This window comes from Rutilus rutilus (assembly GCF_951802725.1).
Source record: "Rutilus rutilus genome assembly, chromosome: 21".
NCBI lineage: Eukaryota > Metazoa > Chordata > Actinopteri > Cypriniformes > Leuciscidae > Rutilus > Rutilus rutilus.
In genome coordinates, this window is record NC_140226.1 from 25,721,563 (window position 1) to 25,747,547 (window position 25,985).

Consider the following 25,985-nt stretch of genomic DNA (forward strand, 5'->3'; position numbering starts at 1 on the left):
GAACTACAAATAAAGTCAGTATGTGAGGCTAAATAGATGTGTTTTAGTCTGAATTAGGTAAGATGTGTGCTTCCATTTCAGTTTCAGCAATCCCTTCACTCGATTGGGATGTTCTCTTTTGTTCTGGGCGGCAAGTGCAGTAACTGTAACATCGGGCATATTTTGTAGTATTAAACACATATTTATACCGACTTCATAAGGCTCCGAAAATTCTAAACAAAGAACACAAAGAATGGCCTTCTCAGCTGCCATAGTTGCAACTCCTGCGTCATCAGAACAGTGTGTTCAACGCATCACCGTTTCTGTTTAAAAAATGTTGTGCAACGTTTTGTCGGGGCTAAACGCAGCCCTAGTGCCATTTGCCATGTTAGGTTTGAAAATGGGGCTTTGTCCTGCACTATATATATATATATATATATATATATATATATATATATATATAGGCATATTATAATACATGTTTACACAAAAATTGTTAACACACACACTCAAGTACTGTACCCCTTTACTTAACATACACATAAATTGTAAGAATATGACTAATAGTTGTCACGTTTTGATGTGTTGAGTTCTGTTCTGTGTTCTTGTTTTCCCCCTGTCTTTGGGATTTTGGTTTAATCCTGTTAGTTTTTCCCTGTCTGTTTAATTAGAAATTCCCATCACCTGTGTCTTGTTAATTATCCCGTTAGCCCCAGTACATTTAAACCCTGTGTTTTCCCTCAGTGTTTGTTGGTTGTCGTCCATGTATGGTTGTGTGTACTGAATTCCTGGAGTTTTTGTATTTTAAAGCCTTTGGAAAAAATCTAATGTAATTTGTATTTAAATACATTTAAGATGAGTATTTTTGTATTTTCAAAATACATAAAATACTTTTTGCCAGTCAACCTCTTTATCAGGGTATTGATTTTGTGCATCAACTAGTTCAGACATTCACTAGCTAAGCATTGGATCAGGGTTTTTTTTTTTCTTTTTTTTTTTTTTTCTTTTTTTTCTTCTTGGAACAAGGTGAGAATGTCATGATCAATTCTACTTGTTGATTAAAGTTAAAATAGTGCATTGTTCACTTCAGTTAACATGAAAGAATAAAAGAGCACAGACAAGTGGGAAAATAGCGTTAGCCAATCAGTCTTGACCGGTTGTTGATTTTTATCAACTAGCTTGTCAAATGTGTTTAAAGCATTACTGCATGTTAGGGATGGTTGATATGACACTGCATATCATAGCGATGATATAAAGTTTGAATTGATGGAACTTTTTCTAAATCATTTACATAGATGGGCCTATTTGTGGGGTAAGCAAATTTATCCGTGCAGCTTTTAGTGGGCAGGAATTACTGGAACGTTGGAGTGGAAAAACAAACACTGATGAATCTTCAGCTTTTAGGTTTATTGTACATAAATAATAAAAAAGGGGTAAATAGTGTCAAATGAATCTAAATTAATTCAAATTTTAAATTTTAGATACACTTTCTAATTTTAATAAACTTATAGAAACAAATAAACTACATAAAATAAACATAAAATTACTTAAAAAGCATTGGACTATTGCAACAACAAAAAAAAACCCCAAAAGAGTGTGAACTTCAGTTTATGCTGTGGAATCAAAACTGATATTGAGAATTGTGAAATGATATTGTTACTGTGAAGTAAAATTGAGATTTTGGTCATATCGCCCATCCATATTCTTTGCTAGATAGCAGAAAAGGTTCCCACAGTTTTACATACAGTATTAATTTTTTAATAGTGTTCACCACAAGTAATAGACTACATTGTAACCAGAAATAAGTATATAAATGGCTGCTATTTTGCATACGTTTATTTGTAATTGCCAGAAAGAAAGAAAGAAAGAGAGGGCAGAGATGAGGTTAGGAATGAAAAGTCAGTAGGCCTATGTAGTTTCTTCATTCACTGTGACCTATACCTGCATTGGATGGCCAATTTCACATGTATTTTGTGTATTTTCAAAATACAAAATACTGTATTTGTATTTAAATAAAAATTTTCACACAGTATTTTGTATTTGTATTTAAATAAATTTTTTCACACAGTATTTTGTATTTGTATTTTAAATACATTTCCATGTATTTATGCCCATCTCTGAGTGAAGCGATACACAGCGCGTGCCGCCGCATTTGCGCGTGCAGTTGATGAGTGTGTGCTCCGAGCACAGTATAACGGCTGACAGGACAAGAAAGTCCGTTTTTCTGAGGTGAAATACTTTTTATTTCAGCGTACACTTACGTCACTGCCTGGTAGTTCCTATTGTGCTGGGTTTTCTGAAGTAGTCGTGATTCGCCTCTCATAACATAACATGCTCTAAACACACGCACGCAGAGTGGATTTTCTTTTGTAATCGCGGCTTTGAACGATTACGTAATCGTGGCATCCGTAATCGTAATCGCGATTAGAAATTCGAATAATTGTGCAGCCCTAGCTGTAGCAGACTTCCACCAGACAATCCCTGTAGCATTACGTCTTCAAAGCTTGGAAGAGGGCCGCAAGGCTTTCACTTTTTAAACAGGTGCAAACACATTATTTAAGAGACAATCCCTGAAAGAAAGAGGGTAGAGTAAAACCCAGCATTGCATATGGTGTGAATCATGCAGCAACAAAAACATTTTTTTATTTTTTATTTTATTTTATTATTTTGTTGCGTCACATGCTATCACATTGTGAATAGGCTTTAGGCTCTGACAAAATTGCCACTTTTCCTGTGCAAAGAATTTGTCGCCAACCCGAACTATAAGAACAGACACTGCGGCGGATGCCCTCCGTGCAGCTGACTGGGATGCCAATGACCAAACCGCTCATAAATCATTCCGATTGGACTTTGCGGAGACAGGATCCACACATCTCCCCTTCCTCAGTCAGAATTCCAATGTCTGGCGCTGAAATATTAAGCACCGGCATCTCATAGGTGCGGTAGCTCTGGAAGAGAGCATTTAATAAAACATAACTAGCATTGCATTTTCTGTGCTCTAATACTCCAAGCACAGGATTTGTGATCGACTCTCCCCTCTTCTATTCTGAGAGTGCTGTGCCATGAAATATGAATCTGAATCCCTTTACTTCCCTTCTGTGGGAAATGGTTTATCCTCACACGAGATCAGGATTGTTATTTTGATCCAAAATTGTATCTAAATTATGCATATTACTATCTTGACTGTTGCGCACGTAGAAGTCTCTTGTGCAGTTGTCAATTCATAAAGAAAATAAGTGTTAGTTATTCCCATCATACACTTTTTAGAAACACAGAGCTCTACGGTAAAACTAAAAAATGCTGCCAGGTCAAGTTGACTGTTTGATGGAAGCCCGTTTCTGCCTCAGAGTGCAATAAAATAAATAAATTAATAAAAGATTTTATTTTACACGTGATTGCGACTGTATAGCCATCTTTATATTGCATCCTTATTTCTCTTAATTCCAACTTTATATCTCACAATAGATATGTTTACAAGCACAATCCGAGATCTTATTATGAAAGGTCTCTGGTAGATATGCATATCATGGCACTGTCCATGTGTGCAAGGGATTTTGGAATGCGATTGAGAAGATGCTTTTTCCTATTTATCGCATTGTTCCAGATTTACACCACCCCTTTGAATCCCATAGACATTTCATTCGGATCGAGCTCAATCTGATGGTTTACTGGTTTTACATGAAGGCTTTTCAAACCATCAATCCGATGACTAACGCATTATTTGGAAGTATGCATTATAAACATAGCTAATGTGACTTAATATCTCACATTTGCAATTTGAATTCCTGTTCATTCAAATTAGGACCCTTACAATTGCAACTTTATTTCTTGAAATAGCGAGCTTCATTTCTGTCATTTTAAATGTTCTATTTTTACCATTGATTCATTTTACTTTGTAGTCTGAGGAAACAGACTTTCATAGCATTTATAAGTGCATGTATGTGTGTGTGTTGACATCATTCTTGGACTTGAGCCTTACTTAATGTTTTTCAGTTACAACTAATACTGAGCGGTATGTAGGGCTGCACAATATATCGTTTTAGCATCTATATCGCAATGTGCGAATCCGCGATAGTCACATGGACTGAGGCGTCCACATCAGCACCAGTCAGGAACAATGGATGGTTCTGGTTCTCAAAACAGTATCTCTCTCACATCACATACAATACTTCACCTCAAAAGTTTTGCTGTTGACACTTGCATGTGCCTTCCAGTCCTTTTCATGAATACCCTTGAGGAGAAGACAAATTACCCCTGTCTGAGAACTCTTTCCTGCTGACTCTTAAAGAAAGAAAAAAAAGAGGAGAATATTTACTTTGTGTCAGTGATGTGAATTTTTTTTTGTGTGTGTGTTACAGGAGGAGGGATTCATCCTCGCATGTCCCAGCTAAGCTTTTTATAGGACACACTGTCTGGTAAGCTGTCTCTGTTACATGTGTTGGTCTACATATGTGCTGTTTAACTGTGGTAAACAACTGTCTGCTAGGTGTTGCAGGTAATCTGCAATATCATTTCACAATTCAGTATATCGCATTGAATCTCTATAACAACTGGATTGAGATTGAAACTGGGCCGAGCAGAAGAGAGACTCTCAGCATGTCTGAGTGAATCTGTGGGATCAGTTTCAATCTCTCTCATGCGGCTCACTTCACTGATGTCCCCTAAAGTGCCTCAAAGAAGTAAAATATCGATTCAGGGTTCTAAAGCCAAGTTTTTTAAGCCCTAGGGCTGCATGAAGATCCTACAGGAGGTCTGTGGAGAGATATATAAACTATTTTATTTCAAAACCTACAAATATTATATGTCCAATTTCTAAAGGTGCCTTATAAGGATTCTAGGACAGAATCATTTTCACTAAATGGCTGAAAGGTTGGCTGACAGTCTGGATAAGGGTTGAAAATATTTGTATTGATATAATATCATGAGAGAAATTATCAGGTGTTTCTTCAAGTTATGGCACTTTTATATTCATAGGGGTTGATTTTTGATAATTGTTTATTTTGGCTACATAAATGCTAATAGTATCAAGTGTACCGCACATATCCTGACAAGTGAAGGCAAAACATTTTGATTGCCCCCTGGTGGCTGGCTGCAGTATAGATTATAAATCCCACCCTATCATCTAATCGAATCTATCGTCAACTTCATGATTGACAGATGTACTTGTGATTTGAGTCTGCGGGAGTATGTGTAACCGCTCTGAGCGGGATTCAAACCGGGGTCTCTGGCGTGGGAGGTGGGTACCTTTGGATCACTACTGCGCAGACTTTGGCTCCAAATGACGTAATCGAAAATGACTGTTTCTGGGATATTTTGGCTTCAGTTTTCTACAGTGGATGGTGGTGGAGACACATCGTCCAAATTTTTTACAGTCTATGAATAGTATGAAATTTTTAAAAAATTAAAATTTCAATTCTACGCCAGAAGATGAGGTGTGGTGGAAATGTTCATTTCTTTCAAAGTATTAGAAATGTACATTACTATTCAAAAGTCTCTTATGCTCACCAAGGCTGCATTTATTTGATCAAAAATACAGTAAAAACAGTAATATTGTCAAATATTATTATAGTCGGAATAAGTATTTTCTATTTGACTATATTTAAAATGTCATTTACTCATGCGAAAGCTGAATTTTCAGCATCATTATTCCAGTTTTCAGTGTCACATGATCCTTCAGAAATCATTCTAAATGCTGATTTGGTGCTCAAGAAACATTTCTTATTAATATTATCAAAGTTGAAAACAGTTGTTCCGATTAATATTTTTGTGGAAACCGATTTTTTTTTTTCAAGATTCTTTGATGAATAGAAAGGTAACATTAAACTTTTTTTTGTTGTTGTTGAAAAAAAGTATTCATTCATTTAAAAAAAATAAAAATAAATCTGACCCTAAACTTTTGAATAGTATATACAGTATAAGATAATTCAATTATTTAGTGAGTGTGAAATGAGACCTAAATTTAATTAAAATTTATTACAATTTAGGCCAAAATTTGCCTGTGAACTCTTGTGATGTGCGATTGTATTGCCGTAGTCTACATTCAGATTCAGCGATCCAGTAGGATGGATGCATGTGTACTTCCCATATGTATTCATATCTGAATATGAATCTGATGCATTATTTCCACATATGTTCTTTCTGCATACTTCTGAACGCTCACAACAGGTCTGCCAGTTTTGAGGGCAGGCTGTTATATCGTTAATATTCCTCTCTGGGTGAAAAAGCGTTCTTCTGCGTGTGGGCTGAGTGAGTCAGCCCTGTTACCACTTCTGTGTCTGTCCAGACTCAGAGCTGCTGCTCAGCGAAGGAGAATCCCTGCATAAACCCCCCTCCTTCACCCTCTTAAACGTGTCTCAACCATCTTTCAACTGGCCAACTAGAGCATGACAGCAGCCTCTCAGCCTCACTCCCCTTAAACCCCCTCAGAACACTCTTCTCTTCTCTCCCCTCCCTCGCTCTTTCTCTCTTTTTCTTTCTTCCCTCCATCAGACGGCACAGTCGGGGGGCAAATGTGTCACATCTCATAGCTCAAGAGTTTCATTATTAGGCTCTTCCTAAAGATAGACACTCAAAATGTGGCTCTCCATTTTCTCAGTGTTTGAAATGATGACAGACGGCATGAAGCCCAGGGTTTAGCTCCAGAATCACCTGGGTTTCTCTCTAACGTTCTTATAGGCTCTTCATTAAGACCAAAGCAAATTTCCTAGAAAAGGCCAAACCTGCTAAATGCATTAGACTCCTGCCATGTGAGCTAATGAGAAGACATTTGAGGCGAGGTATTGACAAGCTTTATGTCTAAGGGTCTATCCTGCTGGGCTTAATATAGCTTTCATAGCCGAATTCTGTTGAATAAAATATCTATGAAGCTGTTAACATCCTTAAACATGGTAACATGGTGACTTCCTCTTAAAGGATCTTAATTAAAGTCTAAATTTGTTATATACTTCTTTGAATGTCCTCTTTCACGCTATAAGTGATAAATGACAATACCATACAGGATACAAAAAAAGTTATCTTGGTTATTTTCATTTACAGCTTTTCTTTTTTTCAGATGTACTTTAAATATTCATTCCTGAGACATGTGTTTTTTTTTTTTTTATTTACTATTTTAATGGTCAATAACTATATTTAATTAAAGAAAATATGCAAAATCACAATTCGTGATGATTTATTTCCATTACTAGTTGAGACTGACAAAAGTTTGGGGTCTGTAAGAATTTTTGCCAAACCTGTCCAACCGAAGAGACCGTTTTATGTCTTTTTCACAATAATCATGGTTTGAAATGTTTAAGTTACCGGCCATTCAGAACTTCTTCTAGCCAAAAAATAAATAAAATAAAAAAATAAATCAGATTACCTACGTCACAGCTTAAAGTAGTTATTTGTTATTAAGTAGTTATTAGTAGTAGTGGCGTGTATGTTCAAGTAAGCCAGATATGCTCAGATTCTGCGCAATACGCTGCAATATCTTGATGACTCACGAGTTGAGTATTTGGGCTAAATCGCAGATTTGTCTCACACGAACTTCCCCAGCAAAGTGAGTAAACGTAATAAGTAACCCGCCAAATTGACTAGTGATTTGAAAGCGTTACCCGCCACATTTGATTTTTACTGGGCCTTTTTATATGTGTTTTTTTCTAAATTAAAAAGTCCACACATATACCACATATACTTTTTTTGATCATACCATTTCAAAACCAAATCTTTCAGCGAAGATTCAAGATAGACTTTGCTATAAAAACCACATTGTAAGATACATTTTCAGTTGGATTTCCAATCATTCACATGGGCCATTGAAGCTAGAGTAGGACACTGATGATTGTCCCTTGCGGCTATATTTTGAAATAATGTCATTTATTTCTATGATGGCAAAGCTGTATTTTCAGCAGCCATTACTCTCTGTATTCAGTTTCACATGATACTTCAGAACTCATTCTAAAATGCTGATTTGGTGCTCGAGACACATTTATTATTTTTATCAATTTTGAATGTGTTTGAAGTTGTGCTGCTTAACTGTTTTTTTTTCAGGATTGATTTTAAATAGAAATCTTTTTAACAATATGAATGTCTTTACTTTCACTTTTGATCAATTTAATGCATTCTTGCTGTGTAAAAATAGTAATTTCTAAAAAAAAAAAAAAAAAAAACCTTTACTGACCCCAAACTTTTAAATGGTAGTGTATATTGGTGATATAGGTGTAGTATTTTGGGCCATCATATCATGAGTGGTACAATTATGCCCTTTTATGAAGTCTTGATTTTGTTTTTGGGGGGAACTTTAATAAGTTTTCATGCTTGATTGTTTAAAAAACACATTATTTTTCACATATTTTTACATTATTACAGCTCCCCTCTCCACAGTCAGGGCGAACACGCTTTTTCGATGAAGCCCCTCCTTTTGAAATACGAAATGTGCTGTGATTGGTCAGCTGGCCCAGTGTGCTATGATTGGCCCAATGTGCTTTGATTAACACGTCTTCGGGAAATGTTTCGCCCTTTCATATCAGCCAGCTCCACTCACTCTATCATTACTATGTAAATAGCGGCAATTTCAAACCAATGCAAGCCTGATTTAGACTTAATAATAATAATGTTAACAAACAAGAGGATCGTGCAGAACGGATTTCATTCACAGACTATGCAAGCACTGACTTCACAGGACGTTTCAGAGTCGTTTGTTTTGTTTTGTTTTGTTTTTGTAATTTCTTAGACACTTTAGAGACAGTGTTATACACCATTTAATCGTGATATTTGTCGGAAAACTATGGTAATTCAAACGGTAATCGACTGGTTATCGATTTGGTATTCCGTGGGCGCGGATTATTTAAATGAGGAAATTATGACTTCATAAGATCCGGAAAAATCGATTTGTAGTCCAAACGAGCCGTTGGTTGTAGTTCCTTGGAAAGTGAATTCTGTTAAATAAATTATCTCCCTTTGGAGTGGACTTTGAGCTTTGTAACCTTGTAGATCTTTTTTTATGCTCAAACAGCAACATTACAGACTAACTAAAGTTGAAAAAGTGAAAAAGCATAATAGGACCCCTTTAATATGAAATTTCATTTATGAAAAATCAGATCACAGAGAGTTGCAGGACAATCTTTTTTTAGAATGTTGGGTAAGATCAGATACTCCTGCAAGAAACCGATTTGAAACTAGCATTCAAGATCTTGCAGGTCATCTCTTTGAGCTTTACTTTTTTATATCATCAGAACATTTTCTCCTGATAAAAAAAGATATGTGAGCATTCATTTTCAAAGCTTTGATGACAGACAGGAGATGTATGTGCACGTGATAAGGCTGTCATTTACTATTCTGTTGACATCTGACAACCTTTCACATTTGTTTCTTTCATATTTGTCTCCATTGTGTTTACTTATTTTAACATTTTCTGATAGATATAAAGAGCACGTTGAGACGGCAATCAAACTTTTCTTCATGTTTCACTTCTCTACTTTATAAAAAGAAAGAACACTCTGGCATATAAGCAGACATACGCACATACACATTTTGGTTTCATTCCACTTGTGAGAACATAATGCAGTGGCTTTTATGTGATAATATTTATTAAATCCCAACTATAACCCTTACACAAAACTTCAGATGTCCTCACAAGTCAGTTCTTGATGTTTTCAGTGAAAGACTTTTTCAACAATTTTGCCCTCGCCGGCATAGCCAAACCTGTACACACACAATAATCTCAGCATCAGTTACAGTGATGCATAAATCTCCATCATCTTACCAGCTGTTGATTACAAATACATTGATCAGCTTAACAAAACACTTTTTCACTCAAAACTCAGCACACACCTCAAACAAATCACTTGGGTGTTCCTTTAACCTCAGCTCATTCGGTTAGCAAAACACATGCGCACACACACACACACACACACACACACACACACACACACACACACACACACACACACACATATATATATACTGTATATATGCGGAGGAGAAGACATAAGACAGGCCTTTTTAAGGGGGGCGTTCCCAGTCTTGATTACTTAATTTGAGGAGGTCACTAATTTATCTTTAAATATCTGTGACGATGACAGTGACATCAGATGCTGCTTTGTGACCACCTGAAGAGCTTCTACGGGCACCAGAACCATTGTTTTTATTGCCTTGATTGAAAAACTTTACTTAATACTTATATAGAGTATCTCTAGCAGTACAAGGTTTCTACAAATACTGATTGTAATCAATAAATTGACTTCTATTTTTATAACAAAGTCTGCCTCCCGGGATATTGATTTATTACGTTGAGCCAGAACAGACCACAGAGAAGTCTTCTGTCCGATTGTAAGTATTTTAAAGTGCTTATAATATAGGTCAGATTCGACTTGCCTAACCTGAGAATAACAAAAATAAGGGTAAAGGTGTCAAATTACACACTATAAAACAAATGCACTGTATATATATACAGTGCCTTGTGAAAGTATTGGTACCCCTTCATTTTGTCACATCAATCTACATTTCATACACCATAATGACAAAGCAAAAAACTGATTTGTGACAACTTTGCAGATGTATTAAAATAGAAAATCTGAAATTTAGCTCAGGAAAATACACACATTTTCACAAGCATTCACTCTTCCTCTAACATACTGTTACAGCGTTTTAGACTGCAGCTAAATGGCTCGCAAATGTGACCAGAAAAGTACAAAATTATGACTTATTAGTTATTTCAAATCAATTCAATATTGGTACTATTTTGCATTGACATACATTTTTTTATCAGATTTATCAGTCTTTACAGTGCACGACTAATACATGACCTGATTTACAAAATACATTTTATGAGCTGGGGGGGGGGTTTTCTCCAATTTATCAGTCAAACTGATTCACGAATCAGTCACAAATTATCAGTCTGAATCAGTAACAGCAAATTCAATTAATGTGATGTAATGCAAGTTCAGTGATGCTGAATTTATTTTTCAGATGTCTGTTATTTACTGAACCATTGAAGTTACACTTATTTGAATGCCTGTGTGTTATACCAGGATTGGCCCTGCTGCAGATGCTCAAGTTGCTTAGCAACAGCTTTTAGTGGTATTCAGGAAATGTTGGCTGAAAGGCTTGTTTGCTGGACAGTGCTTATAGGATCTTTCTTCACTAAATAAATACCAATAAAGTCAGCACTCACATGATCTTATTCATATGGCAAGGGTGACAGGGCTTTTCATGGAATCTGAGATAACTGTGTACTTTGAGCTTACTAAAAAATACTGAAGTCATTGCATGCACTATTTCCTGTCTTATCTCAATAGAGCACCATGGAAAAAAAAAAAAAACATATTACATAATGGGTTGATGAGATTAACCAATGATTGAAAATCAGATTTACTTGATTCTACATACTGTGGATCCATTTAAGTGATCACATAACAAGCAACAAGGTTCAAATTCAAAAGTAAGTTTATTTTTATTTTTTGGCTGGCCCACTTTACATTTCTAATTTTAAATGTATAATTTAAAAAAATAAAAAATTAAATTGTTTATATTATTTATTATTTTGTATTATTATTATTATTATTATTATTATTATTTTTGCCCAACACTTAAAGTTGTGATATAACGGAAGTAGCGACAGATTTTTTCAAATGTATTGTACAGTATATCTGAGTGAACTGGATTATCACAAAAGCAAAAAAATGTAGGGCGGAGACTTGGTTCTTGGTTGCATTGGTTGTTGATTGGATGGAGGCTTAGAACTTGCATTTGATTCTAAGAAAGGGGTGGGGTTTATGCGGACTAAACGATTGGACAAATCTGGCATACATCACCAGAGAGAAGCCTGTTGTTTCACCAGACGATGGAGTTTATAAAAAAAGACACGTTCATCAATAAGATTCATTTAGAAAATAAATAAGGTCAAAGTTATTAGCCCTCTTGGGGAACTGTGTTTTAAGGGTTGAAGGATTCTCCTTTCTTTCGCCAAACAAAAGCTAATTAAATGTTCCTGAACAGTTTCAGTTTTGTCTCATTAGACTACAGCACAGACTTCCAAAACTCGTAGCCTTGTTTTAAATGATCATGGACAAACTTCAGTCTGTCTTGAATGCGACATACAGCTATTCTAGATACTGTGAAGTGCTTGGAAATGGCATTATAGCCGCCCTATAAAGATAGGCATCCGCTATCTCCTTTCAGAGGTCCAGACTTCTTTGCTCTTTGGCATGGCCAAACTATAAGAGCGCATATCACTCTTTTTACTATTTGAGCGAGAGATGCATGCTGCGGTGGTTAAAACTTGATGAAGTCCCAGAAAAAGGCTTAGTTGCATTGAAATCCCTTTGCTGTCTTTCCTGCGCCTCATATTTGCTTTGAAGCTGCTGCCACAGCAAACGTTTTCCATAGGAGCCCGCATGAGCTGACTGCTGTCCCAGCGGTGCATGGGAGAAACAGGATGTGTGTTGACCTGCATCAAATAGAAGAATGCTCTGATGTTGACATTCTTGCACGCTGTCTGCCACACAGTCCATATCATAGCAATGTTCAACATGCAGTTGCTTACAGATAAACGTCTTAGAATGTGTGTATTTAGCAGCTATGACCTTTGTGGCAATTGAGCGTGTGTTTGTAGTCGATATCTGTTAATTGAATAATGAAGGCCGATCAGCTTTATTGTATCACGAGATTGGAGTAGGTCCAGTCTCTGCAGTCCTTCTTCAGGTCCACCCCCAGCTCCATCTCTCCACAGTTAGCACTGTCAGCTTTCGAGAAACCAAGCATTGGACAAAACATTGCCTCCTTTCATTGTGGCTCTAAGATTAGATGATTGGACGGAGGTCACCCATCTTCTTTGTTTCCTTTTAATCAGACGATGGCCCTGTGGGCCACTGTCAGAGATCACTGCCCTCCATTGTTTAGGGATGTCAGGGGAGGCAGATCTGCTTAGAAAAGAGCCTTTGGATGCAGTGAGAGGCTCCATTGTGGTTGTAAAGAAGGAGGATGAGGTGCCAGGATCAGCCAGAGCTCCATGGCTCTGTCTCTATTGTGACTTAAAGATGTTTGGCTCAGAAAGTCTGAAAGTGGCAGCCATGAGTTACAGGGGGATGAAACCAGCTGCGACAAACCCACTAAATTAAGAGATCTCTTATAGTTACAATTGTAAGGATGCTAAGAAATGAGTTGTTTATACACTGCAAGTCAAAAGTTTTGCATCAGTAATTAATTTTTCTTTTTAAAGAAATTAATACTTTTGTTTAGCAAAGGATGCATTAAAAGATTTCAAGTAAATGCTGTTCTTTTTTTAACTTTCCATTCATCAAAGAATCCTGAAAATTTGTACTTAAGATTAACAACTGCTTTCAACATAAGACATAAGAACATAACATGAGAAATGTTTCTTGAGCGTCAAATCAGCATATTAGAACGATTTCTGAAGGATCATGTGGCACTGAAGACTGGAGTAATGATGCTGAAAATCAGCTTTGCTATCGATTTGAAGGTATAAATTACATTTCAAAATATATTAAAATAGAAGACCATTTACAATGATGTCTTACTCTTATCTGTATGACCAGAAATGGCATTTTGTCAGTTTGTGTCGTTGAAGTCCAGTGATGAAATATGTGTGTCTTGGAAATGAGAGGCCTCAGGTGCTACTCGCTGTCTTCTCTTGGAAAGGTGAAGTAGGCTCTTTTTCTCCTTCTCGCTCATATTTCTTGAAAAAGCGTAAAATTGAACTTTATGCATCTGCCATTGTCACCGCATGTTAATGAACTCACAAATATTCCCCCATTGCATAATCAACATTATATATAGTAGTTTAATGTATTAAAACGCTGTAAACTTTTTCTCACACAGTAATTTTAACATTTTGGGTGAAAGACACACAGTACAGATTGTCACTATCCACGATACATTTTGTTGCATTTTTGTATTGCGATATATTGTGACACAATATATTGTTAAACCCCTGATATATAATAAAAGTATCCGGCCCCCAGGCGTCTCCACAACATCGAATCTAGTCCCCGTTAAACAAGGCTTGGACAGCCCTGTTCTAGATAAACATGACGGCTGTGCCTTCTTCCATTGAAGCAGAGAATAAGCACCGACAAGCAAGACAGAATAATAGCAGGCGAGAGAAAACTCAGGTGAGACATATGCTCCGCCAATGAAATGGTTTATCCTCCACCCATGAAACAACAGGGTGAGACATTAGCATGATTGCTTTCACGTCAGTGCACTCAATACAGCCAGAGGTGGTGAGTTTGAGGACGGGCAGAGTTCTGACATGCCCGCTCACACACTCATGTTCTTTTATCCCTTGGAGGCAGTTGCAAACCGATTAGCCTTTTCTAGCGAGACCAACTCGAGGAATCATCAGTGCTGCTCATTAACCAAGCGATACTCAGATCAAAACTCCACGCAAGCCTAAGAAGAGATACTGAGCCTGATTTTTAACAACTCACTGCATCTTCTGCTGCTCATAGACTACAGTAAAGCAAACGCAATGGCATCTCTCTCAGCTACTAACGTGTAACAACCACCTTGGCTAATTGCTTATAGCTTATAGTTTAAAGGGAACATACTTGAAGTGGAGGCAAATGATTCATGTTCAGGGCTATCTGTCTTCTCTCATTCTCTCTCTCTGATTTATTTATTTATGTTATGGTCATATTTATTTATTTATTTGTACACATCTGTTCAAAAGTTTGGGGATAGTAAGATTTTTTTTTTATGTTTTATAAAAATATATTATTATAATTGTGTTTACTGTATGGCCTTTGATCTGTGTAATGCATCCTTGCTGAATAAAAGTATCAATTTATTTTTAAAAAACTTGCTGACCCTAACATTTTGAAGTCTATATATATATATATATATATTTTTTTTTTATGTTTAATATAATATATGTAATATAACTATTATTTAGTATTTAGACAAATAGACTAAAGATACCAAAAATATTTTTTGTAAAGAAATAAAATATTATATTTTGTTTGACTTCTTGAGGTTGACAATCAATATTCTCTAAAAGTTATGCATCCCCAATTCACTTTCTCTTGAAAAAAAAAAACCACATTCAGTTTTTAAAAGTTGTTGCCTTATTTTGAACCCTATTTGTCGAAAGTGCCCATTATCTTTTCCCAGGGAACAGCTACAGAAACTGGCATGGTGTTAAAAACAAACAAGCAAACTAACAATTTTTTTATTTCCATTCCACCAAATACTATCCTTTTGATAGTTTTATGCTTTCTTTTCTTCCTTTTGAGAGACCTGTGTGTGATTGCTTCACAGTAAAGGAATGTAATCACCATGTCTAAAAACGCCTACTGTTCTCTCACTCAAAACTCAAATGGAGAGTTTGATAGCAGAGGTTTCATGCTCATATTTTGAGCAGCCACGAGTCTCTTGACACTTCCCACGTTGTCCTGCCTCTCACACCTGTGACCCCAGTAACATTTCATGGCTTGCACGGTATTGATTTCACAGCTTGCACGGTATTTATGCAATGCGTGATTGCAAGAGTGCAACAGATCTTCATGGGAAAGGTGAAAATTTCACCTTTTAAATATTTGATTTTAATCTTTTTATTTTGAGTATACTTTGTGATATGTAGACCAGCACATATTGCCATTTTTTTTACTCATAGCTCAAAGCCAGAATCACAAGCCAATTTTTCTTTCGGTCATATTCTTGTATGCATTCCTAGCACACGTGCCGGAGCAAAGGTCATCTATTGTATGGGCTCATAAAAAGAGCAGATCAGGGCTGAATCGAGGCCTAATTTATCCTACAGCCTCAAACAGCTAACCTGACACTAAATACATCTGACAACCTTCCAGACACTGCCGCATTGCTGCTCGACATCAAGTGCCTTTTCCATTAAGACAAAATATAGCTCTGGACTTACCTCATGACCTAAGCTGTAATATGTCCTCACTGAACATCCATCCACTGTTCATCTACTGCCATCATGATGCGTACCGATTTATCTTAGCTCGCTCTTGATAGCCACTATACCTATACCATAAAATATACACCCACATGTACACTCAACCTCTTCATTCTCATAAGAAGCTAAATCAAATTTATACCCAACCTCAGGCGCACATCCCCAATCACACTTGCAGCTCACCAAGAGTCTATTATAGCTCTTGACTCAGCACTCTAAAGTGCTGAGAGGATTCAGCTCCGCTCTTTCTGGCAGCTCTCTTGCTGGAGTTCTGTTGACTCCTACAGATGCAGATTTTACAATTAAATGGCAAGGACTGAGCAGTCATACAGTACAAGATCAGAAGTGGTTATGGTCCATTATTGCTCATATTTGGGGTTACGGGTTTGTTCTAAAGTTCTAAGCCTGAAGTGCGAGATCATGGTCAACAGAAAGTCTAGTTTAGCTGAACACGGTGCATAAAAACAGAAGCAGATCCCAGGCTTGAGTTTTAAACTTTGCCACGTACCTCGTTTTGCACTGTTTGTTCTACATATGTGAATGGTAGCCTACCCCACTTTGGGTCAGTAAGCAACCACCTAGAAACTAACTAGAACACCCTAGCTACCACACAGCAATGGCCTTCGTCTGATTAAAAGGAAACAAAGAAGATGGGTGACCTCCGTCCAATCATCTAATCTTAGAGCCACAATGAAAGGAGGCAATGTTTTGTCCAATGCTTGGTTTCTCGAAAGCTGACAGTGCTAACTGTGGAGAGATGGAGCTGGGGGTGGACCTGAAGAAGGACTGCAGAGATGGTGGAAAGTTTTGCAGAGGCAAGCACCACTTGCAATTTTTTTAAGCAAATGTAAATATTTAGTTTTATTTATTCTTTTATTCTTTTACATCATCTCTGTCTGAGATCTGTCTTGATCATCTGATCTGATGGAACTTGAGTGAGCTGCTATGGCTTGATTTCAGTTTCCATTTGGGGGTTTCATGTTCGAAGGCCTTACTCATGCAGAGACAGTAACCTAAATGTAATGAGAGTGTGTGTGTGTGTTTAGTAATTCCTGGCATTTGTTTTGAATATGTATTTTTACACACATACATATATATATACAGTACACTCATACACACACACACAGTTATTAAATTTATATTAATATTTAATTAATATATCTAAAATGCAATAATTGCAAACATGCAAGTTCCATGCTTTAGGGCTGTCAAAATGTAAAAAAATAAAATAAAAAAAATTACCACATTAAAATATTTAACGCAGTTAACAATGCAATAACTTGTTTTAAGTTCACTTAAATTAAAAGTTGTTATATTTTTAAAAGCCTTTTAAATGTTAAGAATTATGGCTTTCAATTATACTGTAATGTTGAATGGCTATAATTACTCATTTCATCCCTAGAAATTGAGAAAAATCCATTTAATAGAGACATCAGTATTGGCATCTGATACTGGCCTTCATTTATAGCACTTAGTAAAAAAAAAAGATGCCATTATACAAATATTTTAAATGTACAGTATTTGTTGTTTGTACAGTTTCTATAAATATAATACAGTTTAATGTAAGGTGCAAAAGTTTTAGATCTGTAATCTGTAATGAAATATTTTTACAATTTAAAATAACCTTTCTATTTGAATATATTTTTAATTTTTATTATTTAATTATTTCTGTGATGGAAAAGCTGAATTTTCAGCATCATTACTCCAGTCTTCAGTGTCACATGATGCTTCAGAAATCATTCTAATATGCTGATTTGCTGTTCAAGAAACATTTATTATTATTACAGTATCAATGTTGAAAACAGAAGTCTTTATATTAGTATACAGTAGCTCAAGTTTTCAGTGTGGTTTAAACTGCTACAAATACACACAAGCTAATACACCTAGAGAGGGAAGAGCAGATTGCCTTAACAGGTGTTGCCTGCCTAATGTGACACTTATTGAATATAAAACTGATGAAAGAGACAAACCAAAGCTTTTCCCTCCTAATTGCCCTCCCACCCCCTGTTCGAACAGACCCCGTCCTTTGCATAATTCTTTTTTATATACACACATTCACAGGTCTCTGAGAATGTTTCTGTTCTTTCCGAGCAGGTGTGACCTTTTCTCTGTTCCGTGATAGCCGCAAGCCACACATTTTACATAGTGTCTCAGCATGCTAAAGCATACACACACAAACAATGAGTGCAACTTTGTTGCAAACATGCAAGGTTCTTGCACAATTTTCACACTTCGGCCACAGTTTAACACTAAAATCATTTCTAAACCTCACACAAATTGTTCACAACCTAGTTTTTAAGATGTAGAATGGCCAATGTTCTATCTAAAGCCATTTGATCACATTATGACGTGCCTCCATTGGCTTAAAACCATTTTCTTTGGGGTGAAAATACTAAAGTGCCTGAGACTTTTTAGTACTGTATATTATTTTCACCCCCCAAAAAATGGTTTTAAGCCAATAGAAACTGATAGGAAACATCAGTTCACATTTTCAAACATTTCTTTTGCCATTTAATTGTAATAATCCAGTGAGATTTTTGTATGCATAAGGAGTCTGACAACAGCCTGTATGGTCCTGTATCATTGAGTCTTCATCTATGATTACCAGAAGAAACAGAAAAAAACTGAGACAGACTAAATCCAGAAGAACTGGCAAAGTCTCCAAGACACTTGGAGAAACCTTCCTGCAAAGCTACAGTACTGTGAAAAGTTTTAGGCACTTGTGTAAAAATGATGTAAAGCATTATCAATTAACTACGGTTAACTTAATCAAATCAATATTTGGTGTGACCACCCTTTGCGTTTAAAACAGCTTTTGTCCATGTACACTTGCACATAGTTTTTCAGGTAGCTTTGGAGGTAGGTTTCTGATTGGCTGTCAATGTTTTTATCGTTCACCGGCTTGAATAAAATCGTTCTGATAGTGATTCCGAGTATATATATCTGTGCTGTTATTGATATATTTGTGGTAGGACTGCTATTCTTTTATGTGTACAACGATTTTTAGAACTATATCTTTGTTGTTATAGGTATTGTCCTTAGTGTGAACAGGCCTTAAGTCAGGTACATGGGGTGTTTTAGTTCAGGTGGCAGAATGGAGTGCTCAACAAAGCATCTTAAACCATCTTAAAAAAAAAATGTATTAATAAAAAGTAATTTTTTGTTTGCTTATCATATTTTGAGTGTTTCATTTTATTTTTTTATTTTAGTTGGATAACAAGTGATAGTTCACACCAAAATGAAAATCCTTCCATTTACAAACCCTCGTGTCTTTTTTGGTTACCATTGACTTCCATTTATGTGGACAAAAATACATTTCTAAATATTTTATTTTATGTTCCTCAGGAGAAAGTCATACAATTTTGGAGTGACATGAGGGGGGAGTAAATAATGACATTTTCATTTTCCCATTGCGTCTACCTGTTTTATGCAAAATAATTTAGCAAGACAGAAAAATATTGCATGGCTACTATGGTCTTCCATGTTTCCAAAAATAGCTTTTTTAGCTTTCCAAACTTTTTTGAGTCAGACTAGTGTGGCTGCATGGGATCAGCATCAGAAGAGCACGGCTTTGCAGCTTAGAGCGAACGCTGATCAGAATTTAAGAGTTTAAGATGCGAGTTTACTCACGCCTACATTTAAGCCTACATTTGCATATAATTGATTAGGATTTCACTATGAAAACAAGATAAACGCAGCTTCCTGCAATGCGGTAAGCGTTTACCAAGGGGCAAGCATTCCTTTTGACCTGGCCAAGTTTATTCAATGCCTCCATGAGACTTCCACAGAAACTAATGTGGAAGAGCAAAAGGTAACAGCTAGGGCTGGTGTTTTACAAGCAGTTGAGGTGTTGGAACATCTGGTAGTGATGATTGCTGAGATAAGCTGCATCCAAAAGCTTAAAAATGCTTTTTTATAAATGTTATAAAATATAAATATATATAAAAAAAATAAAAGTGTTATTTAAAGCACATTATGGTAATTTTTTTGATCGCTACATATACCTGCAGCATTTCAGCCGTAAATTAAGTATGAATTTTAGCTAGATTATGTTCAGCACCTGTCTAGCGATGTATATTTATGCATCTAATTATTTAAATAATTAAATAACAGTTTTTTTTTTTTTTTTTTACATCTATCGCATGTCATTATGTGTAGTGGCTCACGTGATTTATGTTTTGCACTTCAGAACTTCCATTAAAGGGTTAGTTCACCCAAAAATGAAAGTTCTGTCAGTAATTACTCACCCTCATGTTGTTCCAACCGCGTAAGACCTTCGTTCATCTTCGGAACACAAATTAAGATATTTTTGATGAAATCTGAGCCATGTCTCACTCCTCCATAGGCTTCTATGTGACCGAAACTTGCTGGCCCAGAAAAGTTATTAAAGAGATCGATAATATAGTCCAAGTGACTCCAGTGGGTCAATCTTAAGTATATCAAGCGACGAGAATACTTTTTGTGCGCAAAAACAAACAAAAATAACGACTTTATTCCACTTTTCATTTCCTTCTCTCTGGGCCTCGTAGTGTTTTTGCGCTGCGCGTCTGTGTTGCACGTCATCACGCATCACACACATGACCGGCGTCGGCCAATAGTGAGCCTACGTGGTGACGTGTAACACAGACGCGCTGCGCAAAAACACTACGCGAACCAACTAGAGGTCCAGAGAGAAGGAAATGAATAGTGGAATAAAGTCGTTATTTTTGTTTGTTTTTGCGCACAAAAAGTATTCTCGTCGCTTGATATACTTAAGATTGAGCCACTGGAGTCACTTGGACTATATTAACGATCTCTTTAATAACTTTTCTGGGCCAGCAAGTTTCGGTCACATAGAAGCCTATGGAGGAGTGAGACATGGCTCAGATTTCATAAAAAATAGCTTAATTTGTGTTCCGAAGATGAACGAAGGTCTTACGCGGTTGGAACAACATGAGGGTGAGTAATTACTGACAGAATTTTAATTTTTGGGTGAACTAACCCTTTAAGGGAACATAGTGAGCTTCGATGCTCCCTGGTTTTCACAATGCACTGTGGGACTTTTTAGGGAGCAAACGTTTCAGTTTTAACATTAGTTAACATGAACTAAGAATTAACAATACTTCTAAAGCATTTATTAATCTTAGTTAATTTGAAAAAATAAATAAATTATTTTTTAACATTAGTTAATGCACTGTGAACTAACATGTAACAGAATTTTTATTAACTAACATTAACAAAGATTAATAAATGCCGTACAGAATATTTTGTTCACTGTTAGTTAATGAGACCTTATTTTAAAGTGTTACCATATACATATTAAGTTATTAATTTAATTGATGAATTGTTATATTTAATGGGCTAAACTGTGTGATAAATCTCTGTTTCGATATTTAATATTGAAAATAAACGTAATTTGGATATATTAGATGTGTATTTTATACTCCAAGTCTAGAATTGGGAACCACTGATGTAATTAAAAGTGTAAATTGTATAAATGTACATTTTGTCTCTAAGTAGTTCACGGTAGAAAACTGGTAGTCCACTTTCTTGTTGGTTATTCTAAGCAAAAGCACAGCTGTCCTCTGAGATCTTTTTGAGTTGGGAACATTTTTCCATCTTACGTCATCCTTCTTGGAGTGACCTTGAAATTTATTGTGTCAAATTTCTAGAGCTGAAATCTCAGGATCTAATATGAAAGACCAAGTCCACTTACATTTCACTCGTAACACTAGTAGTCCAATGTGAACACAAAAAGAACCAGAGCAGTTTGTCACCTTTTGTGTTTGTATGTGATGGCCCAGTGAACCTGCTCACATTTAAGCCCCATGGGTTGTACTGCTCTAGATACTGTACAAAACGTGAGGCATGTGCATCAGACCACACCTGAATATGACATGCTTGTTTTTCATATTTCTGCATGATTAAAGTACTCACCTTCTACCTGAATGGAGAGCTTACAGGTTATCAGTGATTCCCACAGGACACTGGATCTGTACAGGAGTCAGGCTGCATAATGCTACGTGAAGTCAGTGGGAGTGGTCCATAGAAATGTAGAGCTCCTACAATGCACCTCTACTTGAATGAAAAGAGCTGACATTTTGCACATCAGTATGGGAAATGAAATTATGGAGTCTGTTATCCTTACTTGTGTGTGGTGTGTGAGTGAGAGAGAGAGAGAGAGAGAGAGAGAGAGAGAGAGATAAAAAAAAAAGATACATTTTTAACAGCGGAACATGATCGCCATTTACAGCTGCAATGACAATAATGACAATAAAACATAATTTTAAAAAAAATCGACTGAAAATTTAGGAAGGAACCAACAGAAAAAAGAGGAAAGATCAATACACCACTGTATTGTGATAGTCTATCATCACAACACTGAATCGATAAGCATTTATAATCATTGTTAGTTTGCATTTTAAAGGAGTAGTTCACCCACATGTGAAAACACTGCCATCATTTGTTTACTCTCATACTGTTCCAACCCTGTATGACTTTCTTTCTTCTGAGGAATACAAAATGAGAAATGATGAAAAATGTACCATTGACATCACAACGGAAGAGAACAAAGTCATACAGGTATGGAATGGCATAAAGGTTAGTAAATGATCACAGAATGTTCATTTTTGGGTGAACTATCTTTTAAGAGTCTGTCATTTCCAGCACCATCAAGAAAAAAAATTGCATTTAAATTTTGTAGAAAGTGCAGTGAACTCTTTCGTGTCTCACTGAAGAGTTTCTGAGGTATGAAAAACCTAATGGTGAAAGTCAACATAGCATGACTGCATACATGGCTGCTCAGCTATATCAAGTGCATGAACTGACTTTGTTTTTTGCACCGTCAACTAAATCAAGCTGATAATTGGACTGGGTTTCGGCAACAACATCACAATATGGTATATATTGATGCAGGTCATTGCAAAGCAATTTGATTGTGATTTGAAACTGCAAACTTCACGAGTGAGTGTAAGTAATTAGCAAGATTTTAAAATGTATGAAATGTTTAATAGGAAGCCAATGCAATGTTAACAAAACCGGGCTGATATGGTCATACTTCATGGTTCTAGTAAGAACTCTAGTGGCTGAATTTTGGACCTGAGTTTGTTTATTAAGCATGCAGGGCAACCACCCAGTAAAGCATTACAATAATCTAGCCTTGAGGTCATGAACGCATGAGCTAACTTTTCTGAATTTGTCATTGAGAGCATAATGTCATAATGCGGTTTTACAGATATTAGAAATGTGGCTTTCAAATGAAAGATTGGTATCAAAGAGCACACCCCGGTTCCTAACTGATGACGAAGACTTGACAGAGCTGCCATCACGTGTTAGGAAATTACAAGTCATCTAATTTTTTATATTAATCCTAATCTATCCTAATGACAATCATAACTTCTGGAAGCATCTCTTTCAGTAGCATAGTCGGTATAGGGTCTTACATACATGTTGTTGATTTTGATGATTTAACAAGTTTAGACAATATTTCCTCTCCAGTTGCAAAGAATGAATGGAATTGTTCCTAAAGGGGTGACGTAAAGCATGACGTATAGTAGTAGTAGACGGTTGCATGGTTATCATTTTCTCTCTAATAGTATCAGTCTTGCAAGTAAAGAAATTCCTAAAGTCATCAAATAATAATAAAATAATAAATACCTAGGGTTTGTGTCTGTTCTCATCTATGAGAGTCGAAAAGTAAGCAGATCTAGCCGTTTTTAAGGCCTTTCTGTATGCAGTAACACTTTCCTTCCACGAAATGTGAAATACCTCTAGTTTTGTTTTCTTCCAGCTGCGCTCTATTTTTCAGGCTGCTTTCTTGAGAGCCCTGATATGCTTGTTATACCACGGCGTCTGACTATTTTCCTTAATCTTTTTTAAGCGCAAAGGTGCGCAACTGTGTCTGAAGTGCTGGAAAAGAGAGTCAATAGTTTCTGTTGGAACATCGATTTACCTGGTATGCCGAGGAGTAGAAACTGATCAGGAAGATTATTTATAAAGCAGTATTTAGTGGTAAAAGTGATAGTTCTAACATATTTGTAACAGGTAGTTTGTTTTGCTGCCCCGGCCTCGGTTTGGAACAGGAAGGGGAAGAAAGATACTTGAAACCCTGCAGAAATCCACCCTAACCTGAACAGGCTGTTGTTCAGCCCTGCACGCTTTTATAAATGCAGGCATTAATTATGGATTTATTGCTGTCCTTGTCTGTGCGCTGCTGTGTCACTATGCAGATCTCAATTATTCATGAGCTGTAGAAGGGGGGTAAAGGGTGGTGCACTCATGCGGGACGGTGCAGTTTACAGATTATTTCTCTTTCAGCACCAAATCGTCTGGTTCGCTGTATTGCAGTATTTTAATAATTTGCTCCCCAATTCTCATTTAAAACTAAGACTCTCACACTCTGTGATATACGTTTGTATATTAAACTGGCAATCTCAGCTTCAGCCCAGAGTGTACTGGGTTAATTACAAGTTTAAATAAGTAGAATGTCATGCTGAAGAGGCACTTAATACTGTGTAGTAAAGAGATATGTCGTCCTGCATTGCACTCTTCTGCCCTGGAGAAATTATGTGTCATTCATTCGCAACACAATCACAACCATTTAAAAAATATTGGATGTTTAAAATCGAGTTTTGAGGAAAAGGATTTTGAACCAACTGCATTTTACTGAGGAACTATTTTTGCTACTGTATCTTTAAAAACTTTAAAACTAGAAGATTGATGACATAACATACTTGTATAAATAAATAAATGTATAATATCTATGTAATTGTATAGAATACACATGCCATGCATATGTGTGTGTGTTTGTTGCTTTTAATTAGCATTAAATGAATCAAAAGCAATATTAAACCCTTTTACAATGTTGCAAAATAACTTTCTATTTGTCAAAGAATCCTGATTGGATCACGATTTCCACAGAGTACAACTGTTTTCAACATTGATAATGATAAGAAATATTTCTTGAGCAGCAAATCAGCATATTAGAATGATTTCTGAAGGATCATGTGACACTGAAGACTCGAGAAATGATGCTGAAAATTCAGCTTTGCCATCACAGGAATGAATAAAAATTGTAAATATTAAAATTTTAAATAAATGTTTCAAATATATTTCACTATATTACTGTTTTTACTGTATTTTGATTAATTAAATGCAACCATGGTGATCATAATTTTTTTTTTTTTTTACATTAAAAAATCGTTTCTTGTTTTATAATTGTTCTTGTGAAATGTATTTAAGCTGGGGAGTTTGGGGAAGGAACTTTTCGATTTTAATATTTGAGTACGTCTACACAGTGTACTGGTAATTTGAAAGAGCAAGGAAAAGCTTCAATGAGTAGGATAGCAGTTCATGCATTAGATTTTAAGCTAATTTCAGTGTATGCCAGCAGGAATGTGGGTATATCCCAGTGTTTAGTGTGTAGTAGTGCCTCATGTGCGCACACCGTTGACTGCAGTAGTGATGTGCATAAATAGCTGCCGGTCTGCTGTACTGAGACACTAGCAGAAGGTCACTCTATTGATTCAGTCCCGCACTGCGGCCTTTGATTACTGGGTCTGACACACCACCGCAATCTATAATGCATTGTATATGCTCTGTGCAGAAATCCATAATGACTTTCTATATTCCACCCTCATTCATAATGAAGGATAAGCAGTGCCTACGTTCCCCAAACTGTCAGATAGTCTCCATCCATCAGCCACTTTTACATGCAGAGTGAGTGGCACATTATTTCAGCTCTGTAAATGGTTCACTTTTAAGATACGACCTAGGCTGCTCGTGGGTGTGCTGCGTGTATTAACTTGAGATTGTGATACAAGTGTAATTTGACTGTGATTGCTCATTTAAGTCAATAGATGAATGACAAGCATTCACAAGTTGAACTAAAGTCACAGAGTGGGTATGTGTGTGTGAGTGAAAAAAGAAATTATATTTGACCAGAGTTTGCAGTCTGAATTGAACGCAATGAGATTTAAAAAAAAGACTTAGCTGGTGTCACACGAAAACGAGAGCGTGACCTGTGTGTTCAGTGTGCATGGAATACAAGACTTCTGCTTACAGTACAGTGTACAATTAATATTGCCAGTAACATGCAGCATGGTTGCCACAT

The 25,985-nt window shown here is 36.3% G+C and overlaps 1 protein-coding gene across 1 annotated transcript in view; it reads left to right on the top strand.

The window, feature by feature from the left end:
• The window catches only part of fut8a (fucosyltransferase 8a (alpha (1,6) fucosyltransferase)), a 92,278-nt gene that overhangs the window by 22,759 nt on the left and 43,534 nt on the right, over positions 1 to 25,985 (top strand). The window contains exon 2 of the mRNA XM_084393522.1: positions 4,338 to 4,394. The gene's annotated coding sequence lies outside the window, so the exon portion shown is untranslated. The remainder of the gene's footprint in view (positions 1 to 4,337; positions 4,395 to 25,985) is intronic.